The sequence below is a fragment of the Podarcis liolepis genome (genome assembly GCF_965112155.1).
Source record: "Podarcis liolepis genome assembly, chromosome: 4".
NCBI classification, from domain to species: domain Eukaryota; kingdom Metazoa; phylum Chordata; class Lepidosauria; order Squamata; family Lacertidae; genus Podarcis; species Podarcis liolepis.
The window spans coordinates 33,567,147-33,582,438 of NC_139558.1; the positions used below are offsets into that span (position 1 = coordinate 33,567,147).

Sequence of the window (15,292 nt, forward strand, 5' to 3'; positions counted from 1 at the left end):
ATGTGGCTAAGGAAAGGCTCTAATCCTGGAACTAGCTTTTTTTAAAAGTTGGCATGTGGCATTGTATAGATTTATTATCTAATTTGTTGGTTTTATCTGTTCTTGTGCATATTCTGTTTGAATTTTTGTTTTACACTGAATGCTGTTGTATTCCCACCCTGGGATGATTGCAACATAGGATGAACTATAAATAGGGGAAATAAATGAAAAGTACCAAATTGCTATATCTGGATATTGATTTTCATTCCAAGTTAGATTCTGAGACCCTTCTTCTTCTCCTTTGGCAATCACTTGTAGCCGAGTAAGATTGTCTTCCATGAACACAGTTTTAACAGTGAGTCCATAAGTGACTGTGGAGGCCAATTCTGGATCCACACATCCTTCCACAGTGGGGACATAGGCAGCAGTTGATCACGGCGAGGGTTTCCCAAGCGTATCTTCCTCTTAGCACATTTCTCCCTTTTGTCCTGAGTTCGAGTGTCTTCAAAGCCCATGACACCTTTGGTAAAGGCTATTCTCCTCGCAGGCCTGTGTTTCCCAGTTGTCGGTGTTTATACTACTTTTTTTTTACATTTTAACACATCCTTAGCAGTTCATTGTTGTTTCCCAGGACCAAAAACAGAGGGGTGTGTGTGTGTGTGTGAGAGAGAGAGAGAGCGTGCGCACACACACACACACACTAAGCCCTAGCTCAGAATAGGATTGCCACAAAATGAACTCTCAAGCTTCCTTCCCAATGCCGCTGTCTCGGCCTCTATCTGCTGGCCAGGGAAAATCAGGGCACCCCAGGATAAAGAAGAACCCAGGATGCCTTTATGGAAATCATGGCTGCCCCGGACAAAACGGGCTGTTGCAGGTTATGAGTTTGGGGGGGGGGATGGCTTGACTGTCTCACTTCAATGTCAGCTGGATGGAATGTTTTTGTTGTTATCAGATTGTGGGAGTCAGTTTGGCATTTTCCTTTTACGGTAAATCATGTTTGAGAAAGAATAGTGACTTTTTTTCATTTTGCTTCTCTCCTGCCACACCTTATCACGTAACCTATCTGGAATCTAAGCCTTGTTGGACCTGCACAGCTTTGATAAATGTCCCCCCCCCCCACCTTCTCTACCGTGTCTCATAAGTCTCTTTGGGCTGATGTCAGTCTTATCCCACATCAAGAAAAAGAAGCTGTTGTTGTTCCTAACCAAAAGTGTGATAAGCTACTGCAGAGTCCTCAAACTGAGAGAGGAACTGGCAACCACACCCGGCATTGTAGTCTGTGCACTGACATGATGGCTTGTAGAAACTTCTGCCTTCCTTTCTGCTTTGTTTAGGTGTTGCCTTCCTGGGCGAGAGTCATGAACTGCACCTCACAGGACTACTAAATCAGCCCTTCCAAGTGTCCTTATTTTTCAGGGACAGTCCCAGATTTACAGAAGCCATCCTGGTATCTGACTTGCTTTTCCTTAGGATATCCTATTTTTATCAGAGAAATATTGGAAGGTATGGAATAGGATGTCCATATTTGCATCAGAGAAATGATGGAGGGTATGAATGGGTAGCCCCATTTGGCCTGTACTCTGAATTCTGCATATGAAGATGGGTTGAAGAGACTTCTGTAACCCTTTGCTTGGTCTCACCCTTGTCTTGGACTAAACAAATTTATAAGCAAACACCCCAATATGTATCCTCCAACATTTCTCAGATGAAAACAGGGACGTCCTATTCCTCCTCCTCCTCCTCCTCCTCCTTCTTCTTTCACTCATCTGTCTGGGTTGCCCCATCCACTCTGGGCGGCTTCCAACATATATAAAAAGATAATAAACATTAAAAAAAACTTCCCTATACAGGGCTGCCTTCAGATGTCTTCTAAAGGCTGTATAGTTATCTCTTTGGCTGGCCAGGGTGGGGGGGTCACATAACTCCATAACTTCAGACCCTCCAACATTTCTCTGATGAAAACTGAAGCATCCTAAGAAAAGGTGGGACATTCTGGGATCAAATAAAAAACCAAGACGGCTTCTGGTAAAGCTGGGACCGTCCTTGGAAATTAGGGACACTCGGAGGGTCTCCCATGATGCATCATTACCCTCCTTTGGGGCAAGGTGGAAAAATTCAGGCACATGTCAATAGGACATAAACGTTCAGGCCTTTTGGTCTTTCAGTTCACCACCAGATGGCAGAAACTTCCTCTAGTTTAGCTAGATCTCACACCACATTTCATTATCATTAAAGCAACAGCCAAGCGTTTTTCACAGTTGTCACTCTGATATGATCTGTGCATGATAGAAGTGGCAGGATCTAACAGAAAGTTCAGATGAACCAGAGCAGGAGATATTGATTGAAACCAAGCCTGTTAGCCTGATGGGGAAGACTGCTGCATCAGCACATACAGGCCTGGAGTGGGTTGGATTGGCAAGCGCGCTAGTTTGATATCATAAAAGAAGGATGGATGATTTGTGACCTTCTGCCAGACCTGACTCACAAAGCAACTTCAGCCATCTCTCCCTGCGCCCTCCCCGCCCCCAGCAGCCCTACCAGATCAACAGTGCTGTCCACTTGAAAGGAAGGGAAAATTCTTTTCAAATTATTATCCACAATACTGCACAATCACCTATTTAGAGCTTCCTTGTTTATGGCAAAATACAGTGGTACCTCGGGTTACATACGCTTCAGGTTACAGATGCTTCAGGTTACAGACTCCACTAAAACATAAATAGTACCTCAGGTTAAGAACTTTGCTTCACGATGAGAACAGAAATCATGCTCCGGTGGCGTGGCGGCAGCTAAAGTGGTGCTTCAGGTTAAGAACAGTTTCAGGTTAAGAACGGACCTCCGGAATGAATTATGTACTTAACCCGAGGTACCACTGTACTTCTAGCTCTCGGAACATAGGTTGTGTTCACACCATGCATTTAAAGCATATTTCAGGTTGAATATTTCTGCTTGGCTATCTAAAAGATGATATTCTTGATAGAAAACTATCAAGAAATAGTGTTCAGCCTTATAACTGCTGCTAAGGTTATAATAGCTAAAAAGGGGTGGGGGTAGGGAAGCATCTCTCCTATAGCTGAATGGATCAAGAAAATTTGGTCCATAGTAATTATGATCAATCTAACATTATATAGGTAAAGGTAAAGGGACCCCTGACCATTAGGTCCAGTTGTGGCCGACTCTGGGGTTGCAGTGCTCATCTCGCTTTATTGGCCGAGGGAGCCGGCATACAGCTTCCAGGCCATGTGGCCAGCATGACTAAGCTGCTTCTGGCGAACCAGAGCAGCGCACAGAAACACTGTTTACCTTCCCGCTAGAGTGGTACCTATTTATCTACTTGCACTTTGACGTGCTTTTGAACTGCTAGGTTGGCAGGAGCAGAGACCGAGCAATGGGAGCTCACCCCATCGTGGGGATTCGAACCGCCGACCTTCTGATCGGCAAGTCCTAGGCTCTGTGGTTTAACCCACTGCGCCACCCGCATCCCAACATTATATAAGAATACATATAAAGCAGCCTAACAGGTTATGGGGGGAAGTGCGTATTTTTTGTAATGTTTCGGAACAAGTTCAATGACAATGTCTGTCCTTATGCTTCTTTCAGTCTTCTGCAACAGTATTTCTTTATGCTCTTTATCTTCGGTTTACCTTATTAATAAAATAAAATTTATTTCAAAATGGGAAGGGTAGCCTGCTCATACACAGAACAGGAGAAGCTTGTTAGCTATACAGGCCAGATCTTTATCAGGATCTGCCTTGACAGACCTGGCAATCGCTGGACAGCTGCTGAAAGAAAGGGCGGGGGGAAAATCTGGACCAAAAAAATGAGGGAGAGCAAAGAATTCTGGGAACTGTGGTTTGTTTCTCACAAAGGTACTGGTGAAAGCACTCTTGACAAGGTATGGTTCCTGGGATTCTTTGGGGGAAGTTATGTGCCTTCAATTTGCCTTAACTATGGTACATAGTATGGACCCTCCCCCAAAGCAAAACAGGATTTGGACTAAATGTTCCTTTGGTCCTTTCCAACACTATGACTCACCATGAATGCCTCCCTTGTTCTCTGAGAATGGCAATGGTGCTCACCCAAAGGTGCTGGAACTGAGTTCTGGTGAGTTCTGGCCCCCCTAGATGGCACTCCTGCATTTGGAACTGAGACACGTTCCTTAAATAGAATGAACTTGATCTTGTCCAAGTCTGGATAATGCTAACCAAGGGTCGGTATCAGTGTGCAAATACAGAGATCTGGCCAAGATCCATGATAGCATGTCCCTGGAGACAAGTTTCATGGTGTGCTTCAGCCACAGTCCTAGAACTGTACCAGATTGTACCACGACCCTCAGTTCTTCAATATTCTTGAGGTCATAGTTGAAAACTGCACCACTCAGCTATTCAGGTTTCTGCTTTTGAAGCTTTCGTTTATTTTTTGCTGTTATCAGCTGCATGAATATGTTTGGAAGACAAACTTTCCCCTCCTCACCATTGTTATTCTGCTTACTCGGACAGTTTTGCGGAGACACTTACGAAATTGTCCCAGAAAAATTCCAGTAACCTTGCTTTTTTAATGCAGTTAAAGGATTACAAATATGCACTGATACGAACAAGCTGCAGAATTCATTTTTCAAGATGAACCCGTCAGAGTGTGCAGTTCACCGCTTTTAGCTTGAGCTCATCCCTACTTTTCAACAAATAGAGCTGGCTCAAAACATTGCAGTGATCTGGGCAGAAGCTTCTTTCCTCAATCTTCTGCTCCCTTCTGAGTCCTTGACTCAGATCCACCCAGACTCAAACCTACCATCTCCATTTATACCACTTGACACTGACCTCCAGACAATTGAGGAGAGCATCTTGCAGTTCTAGGCTAGGGAAATTGCTAAGCGTCTGATATAAGGGTTAAACCGAAGTTTGATTTGAAGCACCTGGTGGCTATTTCTTCAGAACCTTCTGCAAAGTCACTGCTAGGGATAAATGTCCAATTTAAACAATGAAGGGGCAGGATCTGTAAAATTTATACCTATTTCACAAGTTTTTTGAGGTCATGAGCCCAACAGTTCCTACAGTGGGGTAGCCCCACGCACATAAGAATATTAGGTGTTTTTATATGGAGTTAGACCATTGATCTGACTGATCCACTGGCTCTGATATGAGATTCTTTAGCAGAAGATGCCACATACCACATGCCAACTTGAATAAAATATTCGGGGAGCCCTGCCCCACACAATCACATGATGTGGTGCACGCACACCACTTGAATGGCAGTGCCCATCAACTTTGGGGGCCTTGGCCCCCTCAAATATTTTATTGGGGGGCCAAAGACCCCTCAGCCCCCATGAGTTGGCTTCTATGCCACATCCTGAACATCAGACCCATACCCTCTGACATTTCTCCAATGAAAATAGGCTTGTCCTATTTAATCATCATCATCATCACCATCATTCTGGGCAGCTTCCAACACACATAAAAACATTTAACTTTTAAAAAAACTTCCCTATACAGGATTGCCTTCAGATGGCTAGGGGGTGGGATAACTCCATACCCTCCAGCATTTCTCCGATGAAAATAGGGATGTCCTACAGAAAAGGGGGACATTCTGGCATCAAATCAAAGACCAGGATGGCTTCTGTAAATCGGGGACTGTCCCTGGAAAATAGGGGCACTTGGAGGGTCTGCAGAACTTTTTTGTGCAAAACATGTCTTCTGCTACCACACGATTGCCTTTGATTTTATGTTGTCCAGTGGGGGCAACCTGAATAGGTGCTCAGAGGTTTGCACACACTAAGTATGGGTTATTGTAATCCACAGATACATCTGAGCCCACTAAGCGACTGAAAAGCGAAGTCCATGCAATTAGTAGCATCCTTATGGAGGGTGTTCTAGTCACACATCCCAGCTCGCTTTGGAGTGCCTTCTTGAATATCTGGTGGGGTAAAGAGCAGCTGCTGATCTCCAGCAAACATCAGACAGCCCTGGATTAAAATGACTGGTGAGAAAGTCAATTACCAATTAGAAGATGAGATGATTGCGATAGCAGGAGTGAGTTTCCCCCTGGGCAATTTACAGTTGCTGAAGAGGCCTTTACTTGGTGTGAATAACATTCCTTGAGGGATTTGTATTGTATTTGCGGAAGAGCAATTGAAAATGGTTCTTTAGAAGCGTTCCTGGGGAGGTGGGGGGCAGCATTTCGATAAAATGGGATACGCAGCAGCTTCTTTGTCACAGCAACATGGAGCCTCAGGTGACTCTATGGTCACAAGTTAACTATTTGCTCTGTCTCTGTCTACAGTCTGCCTGCTGTCGTCTTCTGCAACTGCAGTGGACACCAGCCATCACTGCCAAGAACTTGTGCCCACCCTGCAGGAGATCACCCAGGGACGGGGAAGTGAAAACATTGGAGAGTCTGAGGACAAGGACACACTATACCTTTAAATCACATCCAAAGCACATTCTTTGCCCTCAGAAAATTCTGGGCACTGTAGTTTATTAAGGGTTTCTGAGAATTGGAACTCTGTGAGGCGTAAACCATGGTGGCCAGAATTCTCTGAGGGGGGTAAATGTGCTTCGGAAGCGCTTTAAATGTAGAGTATGTACACAGCCTGAATCTGAAGTCTCCTGAGACTTTTTATCATGTGAATGTGTGGGTGATATGACACTGGCAAGGCTATCTGTGGGGATAGCTAATGGGGAAGGAGAGGTATCTGAAAGTCCTCTTGGTGTGGCTGAAAGCTCCTAAGGAGCAGTCAAGTGACCTTTGTCCTCTCTCCTCCTCCCCTCTGAAGCAATGTTCTGGCTTTCTTTGGGGGAGCTGCTAAGACAGTGTGTGGCTTGATATCCTCACAAAACAGAAATTGAAAGTTTGGGGAAGGGCCATAGCTCAGTGGCAAGGCATCAATGTTGCATGTAAGAAGCTCCTGGGTTCAATCCTCAGCATCTCCTGGTAGGGCTGGAGAGAACGCCATCTCCCTAACCCCTGAGAACCAGTGTGGTGTAGTGGTTAGAGTGATGGACTAGGACCTGGGAGACCAGGGTTCAAATCCCCATTCAACTATGAAGCTCACTGGGTGATTTTGCGGCCAGACCCTGCCTCTCAGCCCATCTTACCTCGTAGGGTTGTTGTGAGATTTAAATGAGGAAGGGGAGAACCATGTAGGCCACTTTGAGCGCCGTGTAAAAAACAAGTGCAATAGAAATGCAATCCTTTTTAAACAGGCCTTTGGTTGATCTGATTGACATCCTATGCCTTTTTAAAAATATGTTTCTTTTTGGGGTGTGTGTGTTATTGGGTTGTTTTTTTTATTTTGATTATAGTGGCACCTTGGTTCTCAAACTTAATCCTTTCCGGGAGCCCGTTCGACTCCCGAAACCATTTGAGAACCAAGGTGTGGCTGATGATTGGCTGCAGAAGCTTCCTGCACTCAATCTGAAGCTGCGGAAGCTGCGTCAGACATCCAGCTTCCGAAAAACGTGCACAAACCGGAACACTCACTTCTGGGTTGCGGCTTTCGGGAGCCTATTTGTTTGACAGCTAAGCTGTTTGGGAACCAAGGTATCACTGTATATATTGTGGTTTTTATGTTGATCTTTTCTGTGAATCGCCCTGAGACCTCCGGGTGTAGGGTGGTATATAAATTCAATAAATGAATAATAAACAATCAATCAATCAATCAATCAATCCTGGAGAGCTACTGCCATTCCATGTAAACACTACTGAGCTAGATGGACCAATGATCTAACTCAGTACAAGGCTGCCTCCTATGTCGCTTTGTTTTGCTTTTTTAAAAATGAGATGATGTTCTCCAACCTACTTTCCTCTTGCTTCTCTTAGCCACTCCCCCCCCCCCCAGCCTTCACTGTAAAAACCTTCCATTCCCCACCCTTCTCACTGCAACATTAAACAGTGTGAGGCATTCATCTGCCCTGGGCCCTGGCCAAGAAAATCCGTGACGACAGACAGAACCGACAGCCTCTTGAGGATGCAATGAATTCTGGAGGCCGCTTGCCTGCCTGCCAACCACATCAAGAGCTGCCACCGAGATCACATTCCCTCTTTAATTATGAGCAGCCGTGTGAAAACTCTTTGGGGACTTCTTCCAAATCTGATTACATCTTGAAATGAACCTGGCATCGCGGGGATGTTGGGGGGTGGGGGATATCTCAGCCACTGGCTTCTTCTCAGCTCCCTCCATTTCATCCTAGATAGCCATTATTGGGGGAAAAAATGATAAACTAATATTGGGTAAAATAATTTCCCCAAAGTTTAAGTGGGTAGCTAAATGCCCCCCAGGCAGCGGCAGAGTTAGATAACAGTAATAGAGCCAGCAGTCAAGAAATCTCAGAGAGTATAGCAAAGTGATCCTTATTTAAAAAATCCCAGCAGTGAACTAAGCAAATACCTCAAGGTGGGAAGGCCTTCTGTTGTTGTGATAATACTAGAGGATTCTGCAAAGTAGATTGTTTGTCTAGAAGTATGTATTCCTGTGCTGGTTTTCTTTTTTCTTTTCTAGTCAATAAATTCACCTCCCAAGAGGGTAAACGGTGACGTCAAACATTACATGTCCTGCTTTTCCATTGCAACTGGACTGAATTATGTGCTGAATTATAATAAACACTGCCATGATGGACTTTAAATATTAGGAACGCTTGCCACTGAATCTAGCTGAGAGGCTAATACTCCTTTACTAATTGGCAAGTTCTTAGAAAAGTCTGCGCAGGGGACATGAGAAACTTCTGGCTCATTCTGAAGACTTGGTGTGGCAGGGTCCAAGGATGTTATCATGTGACACCAGTCCTCCATAGACATTGCCGTGGTGTCACGGGAGGGACATGTGACCGCCAATGTACGAAAGAATCTGCAGGAAGTTTGAGGGGGGAAATAGACTCAAGCCAACTGAGCCAATAGGTTTTTTGTTTTTTGTTTCCTATGGTACTGAGTACCAGAAATTGTTCTTTGGAACTTAAGGTAAATTCCAACCTCTGATTTGGAAAGTCAGTCAGCAGGAGCCTAACCCTGGGAAAACAGGTCATCCATTTTACAGATAGAAAACTGGGACTCACAGATAATTGCTTTCCTTTTTTGTCATAACTCCTCAGGTCACTAGAAAGTAATTTGATTGTATAGCACCTTTTAGATACAGATTTCCTTGTGTTTTCAGCACAAAAACACATACCCTGTTTTTTCAGATTTGGTTTTAAAATATTTAATGCCATAATTCAGCGCATAATTATTATGAGTATTATTACTGAGTCAAAATTATTACCTAATGGTCCTCGCTATTTCCTCCTTTTAAAAAATCAGGGTGCCCCAATCCCAGAGGCATTGGAATATGCACATTCCTTATTGTCAGATACATTGTTCAGGAGCTATGAAGAAACTGGAGTGATTCCAACTGCTGGGGCAACTGAAAGTAGTTTCCGAGATAACTCTCCTGCTTACTTGCATAGGAATATTCTTGGCCATAGCTGAGCATTTGCCTTCATGATCCAAAAGAAGTGATTCCAAAAAGTTTACAAAGATGAATGATGATAAGAATCCTGTGCTTGAAAATAGACTCCTGAGGCTAAGGATGCCAGATGTTCGCATTTTAAAAATATTGTTCCTGGCTTTAAAGGATCATCTTGTATTTGCAAAACTCCAGTGGCTATGTTTTGCAAAGCCCACCATTCCTCCTCCTTGCCTCCTTTGGAGAGATTTTGATATGGCAGCCATAAATAGGAAACCCTCTGTGTTTTGCTGCAGAGATGTGCGAGCTGCACTCCCCTTTGTCTTCTCACACTGCTGCAGTGATGTTTAGTCCAATTTAAGGGGCTGGCAGAAAACATTTCTCTGCCTAAGATAGTGCTCTCCTGCCCACTCCATGTACAGGAGCCAACCAGATGGACAACTGAATCTTCAGCCTCAAGGCTGGTGATGAGACAACCTCTACCACCACACCTGAGGGCTGCAGGTGAGCTTAGGAAGTGTACTGCAGGCACACACCACTCTGCCATCGAACACCTTGGTGCAACTTGCTCCCTGCTGCACCTGGTGCCTGCTCGCTTCCCGCTTACACAAATGCTTCAGGGCCAATGCGTGGCACATGAGCAGAGGAATGCATGTGCATGTGCGAGGCTTGTTGGAGTGCTGTCTTTTGCCCAGTCGCTTGGTGAAAGGGCCTTTCCCACTGCAACTGCCTGCGATGCATTGGAAGAAGGCCATGGGTCAAGGCAGCCAACCAGCCAGGCAAGATCAGCATCACTGTGGCTGGGACATTCTGTGGCTGCAATATGTGTGTGTGCACCGAAGCAAGCAAAACGAACTGCTTCCTCATCCTGTGCTGAACTGTATAATAAGGGAGACAAATGGAGTGTCAAGGACAGTTCCAACAAATGAGAAAGTTCTTTTCTTTGGTGTGTATTGGGGCAACACACTCCGGGTTCAGCAGAGGTGCCACGGCTCTTATAGTCAGGGCCGGTCCTACCATGAGGCAAAGTGAGGCAGCTGCATCAGGTATCAGATGATGGGCACTGGGGAGCTGCCACAAGGTATTGGAAGACAGAGCTGTGACCCCTAAGCTAGCCTCGCCCTCGGGTACAGTGGAACGCAACACCATTTCCAAGATCAAAGTAAGATTTAGCTGTCAGTGTCATTGCTTCTGTATGTGGAACTGGGACGCCATCTTGTTCTTTGCTTCAGGCATCACAGTGGGGTCCTAGGTGGTTAAAACTACGCTCCATTCGTGTGGGAAAAAGTGCTACAGGGTTTGTGCTTGAGATACTTGTGTGCAGCACAACCAGCACCAAAATCCACTCACTAGGATTGAAAGAGGCCAAGTAAAAAATATTTCCAGGGCTATTTTCACTCCCGCCCTTTCTTTTACAAATCTAATACTAAAACTGAAGAGACATTGTGAGGGCGTCCTCTGCTTGGCCCAAACCCTGCCTTTCTGCTCTATTTTTGGGTCCAGCTTTAATTATTTTCACTCAGCAAGAGAACATGTTTAACTGTGTGGCGGTTTCTTTTTATTTTGATAAAAGCTCCCGAATTATTCTTACAAACCGAACAAGTCACAAAAGACACTCCTGCTGGGGTTTTAAATGAAAGCTTTCTTCTCGTTGCTGGAGGCAGCCATCTCTCCCCCCCCCCCCCACTTTGCGAGGCTTGTGTAACCTCAGAGCTCTGACTCATTCGTCGCTTGTCCTCAAAGGAGTTGATTACGAAGCGCCGCTTGTTACAGCTCGCCAAGGAAGAAGTCTCAATCTCCTGAAGAAAGTTCAGGCCACAGCTGGTGGGCCTGATGCCTTTTCTATCTGCATTCATCCTCCTCCCGTCTCTTTGCTGACATATGTATGCCTTGTACTCATGCCACTAAATGAGCTCATGTTCATTGCACCGCATGTCAAATCGAGTGCCTTCCCAGCAATGTTAAAAGGTAGGCATGACACCAATGCCCCTTCTATCAGGGAGGAAAAGAGGGAAGTTTTGCCCTTCAAATCGTAGTGTTAGAGTGGCAATCCTACCAGCTTCAGATCCCTTGGAATGAGTGACTACTGCAATCGCTTTCTGGCATTGGGTTTTGTTGACAAATATATAAGCGCGGGTGGCACTGTGGGTTAAACCACAGAGCCTAGGACTTGCTGATCAGAAGGTTGGCAGTTCGAATCCCCACGACGGGGTGAGCTCCTGTTGCTCGGTCCCAGCTCCTGCCAACCTAGCACTTCGAAAGCACGTCAAAGTGCATGTAGATAAATAGGTACCGCTCTGGTGGGAAGGTAAACGGCGTTTCCGTGTGATGCTCTGGTTCTCCAGAAGCAGCTTAGTCATGCTGGCCTCATGACCCGGGAGCTGTACGCCGGCTCCCTCAGCCAATAAAGCGAGATGAGCGCCGCAACCCCAGAGTCAGCCACAACTGGACCTAATGGTCAGGGGTCCCTTTACCTTTATATAAGCAAAACAGTGCCTCTGGAAGACCTCTAAAAAGACGCAGCTGAGTTGCAGAGGGCCCATTTGTGCAGTCTGTCCCAAGCCACATTCCTGGCTTCAGTTAGCTCTAGAAAGAAACACTGTCTTATCTCCCCACCCCATTTGGTTCAGATGAAGTAGCGAGTCAGGAGAGGAGTCTGGGAGTGGATGAGATGGGCATGTGAGCAGGCTCAGTCTCCGTGAACCGCCCTGAGATATAAATTTAACTAATGAATAAAATCTCACCTATTGGTTCGAAACCACCGGCCAGACATGGAGCTGCAGGGCTATTAGTCAGGGTCAGATAGGCCAAATAGGTTGGTAGTGTTGACTATCAATCCTTAGCAAGTTTTCTTACCCAGAATCTCCCGCTTTCTCTTTACCGGCAATTTCAGATGCTTGTGCCATCTAATTAACTGTTTTCTGGGGAGTGGGGTGGGGGAGAGGAAAGGATTAGTAGCAACGAAGCCGATGTCTTGCTCTCTTCACGGGAGACAAAGCTGAAATGAGCAACCCTTGGGATTTAATACCGCTAGCCCTTTCCTGCCCTGAAATTGCGAGGGGTGGCGGGGGCAAGGAGAGAAAGGTGGAGGTTGCATCCATGTGGCAGGGAAAAAGGGATGCGATTTCCCTCTGGTACTGCTGCCGCTGCTAACTTTACCCCCAATCTGATGTGAGCCACTGCTTCGGCACAGCACATCGTAGGATGGGCTTCTTGGCTTGTCACATTGAGGAGCCACAATTAGAAAAGGGAGGGATAGCGTTAAAATGATTATTATAAGGTCACTGTTTATGTGGGAGTGGGGGAGGGGGGTGGGGTGGAAGAAGGAAGAAGCACTCGTGAAACTGGCTAGTAATTTCGTTGCCTTTTACACCAGATGTCTTTAAATGCATTTGACGGCTGGGACATATAAGGCTGCTTTTCAAAAGGGTGGCTTTCATTTGAGGGAATGAAGCCATATAGAATTCTGACAGGAGCTTATTTCTGCTCCTGTTTAAAAGCACAGTGTTCCGGGTAGAAATAAATTGTTTAAAGTAAACTTCCTATAGTAAAAATAAAAATAGCTTTTGTACTTTCCAGGAAGAATTACACCGTAATCCTACACATGTCTGCTTAGAAGTAAGTGCCGTTAAATGGGGCTTAGTCTCACATACAGTAAATGGTTATAGAACTGTAGCCTTCATTATTTTCTGGGAATATTTCTTGCTTTAAATGTTATCCTTTAGCTACCAAATTTCTGACCAGCTCTTTCCCTCAGAATGAGGTTAATTCCATTAACACAATGGAGAAATTGTAAGAAAAATATTGGGGTCTAATTTGATCTGTAGAATGTTTGGTATCTGGTGGGCGGGGCTTGTGTCTTTTTTTTTTTATATAAAATTTTTATTGGTTTTACAAAATTTTTAAAAGACAAACAAACACTAAAAGAGACAAACAAACACGCATAGTTTCAAACATATTTTCATATAAACCTCTTTTCTTGGACTTCCCCATACCCCCCCTCTCTGCATCCCAATGTCCATACTTCAACTAGCAACTCCCAATTGTTACTTTCAAATCTCTGTCATCTTAGTCCTTTTTTTTATATTCTAACCTTATCTCCCTGTACCCCTTTGTTTCTGAAAACCACAACATTTTTAACATTCATTAAGTTTATAGTGGTCCTTAAGGTAACTTTTAAATTTTCTCCAGTCTTCTTCCACCGTCTCTTTTCGTTGATCACGGATTCTGCCTGTCATCTCGGCCAATGTCATATAGTCCATCACTTTCATCTGCCATTCTTCCAGAGTGGGTAAATCTTGTGTCTTCCAGTACTTTGCGATAAGTATTCTTGCTGCTGTTGTAGCATACATAAAGAAAGTTCTATCCTTCTTTGTCACCAATTGGCCGACAATGCCCAAAAGGAAGGCCTCTGGCTTTTTAGGGAAGGTACATTTAAGTACCTTTTTCATTTCATTATAGATCATTTCCCAGAAGGCCTTAATCTTCGGGCATGTCCACCAAAGGTGATAAAAGGTACCTTCAGTCTCTTTACACTTCCAACATTTATTATCAGGCAAATGATAGATTTTTGCCAGCTTGACTGGGGTCATGTACCACCTGTATACCATTTTCATAATGTTTTCCTTTAAGGCATTGCATGCCGTAAATTTAATACCGGTGTTCCATAACCACTCCCAGTCAGCTGACATAATGTTATGTCCAACATCCTGAGCCCACTTAATCATAGCCGATTTAACTGTTTCTTCCTGTGTGTTCCATTTCAACAGCAAGTTGTACATTCTAGATAAGTTCTTAGTATTGGGTTCTAACAGTTCGGTTTCTAATTTTGATTTTTCCACCTGGAAGCCAATTTTCCTGTCCTGTTTAAAAAATTCCATTATTTGGCGATATTGGAACCAATTTTCTACTTTATGCTTCAATTTCTCCTGACTTTGTAGTTTGAACTTATCTCCATCCTGTTCTAAGATTTCCCAATACTTCGGCCATCCGACCTCCATATTGAGTTTCTTCACTGCTTTAGCCTCCACTGGTGACACCCATCTAGGGGTTTTATTTTCCAGTAGATCTTTGTATCTTATCCAAACATTAATCAATGCTTTCCTAACAATGTGGTTTTTAAAGGCACTATTGACTTTGTCATACCAAAGATATGCGTGCCAACCAAAGGCATTATTGAAACCTTCCAGATCCAAAATGTCCGTGTTCTCGAGGAGCATCCATTCTTTCTGCCAGCAAAAGGCTGCAGCCTCATAATACAATTTTAGGTCCGGCAGGGCAAAAACCCCTCTTTCTTTAGCATCTGTCAATATCTTAAATTTAATTCGGGGCTTTTTGCCCTGCCAGACAAATTTCGAAATGTCTTTGTGCCACCTCTTAAAACATTCCGGTCGGTGCCAGCGCTTAATGGCGGTCCTAGCTCCGAGCTCCGGAGAAGGACTGCTTCGCAAGTTCGGGTCTTACCCGCTACGGCAAGCGGGGGACCCCTAAAATCCCAGGCGCTGAAGCCTGAGAACAAGGAGACTCGGTGGGCACCTTTGCGCCCCCCGGTACCGTGAAAGAGCCTTTTTAAAGGCTACGGATCGACATCGGGAGAGAGCGCGGTGCTGAGAGTCGCTACCCAGCCTGCGAAGTGAAGCCGCGTCGCCATAAGCGGAGAGCGCCGATTTCTTCCTGAAAAGAAAATTTGGACTGAATTCCCGTGAGTAAGAGCTGAAAAATAATCGGGACCCTTTAAATTTTAAAAATTGGACTAAAAACGGGGGAGATCTAAACAAAGGAAGTCTGCCTCCCCCCGACTGCATGAAAGTGAAAGCAACGGAGCTCTAAACTTGCATCCGTTTAAACCCGCTCTTTAATCAGCTAAACCGGACATTTGGACAT

General features: G+C 44.8%; 1 protein-coding gene across 1 annotated transcript in view; it reads left to right on the forward strand.

Moving 5' to 3' along the window:
- Positions 1-15,292, forward strand: part of LOC310706258 (uncharacterized protein) — an 86,549-nt gene that overhangs the window by 27,973 nt on the left and 43,284 nt on the right. The gene's annotated exons all lie outside the window — the stretch shown is intronic.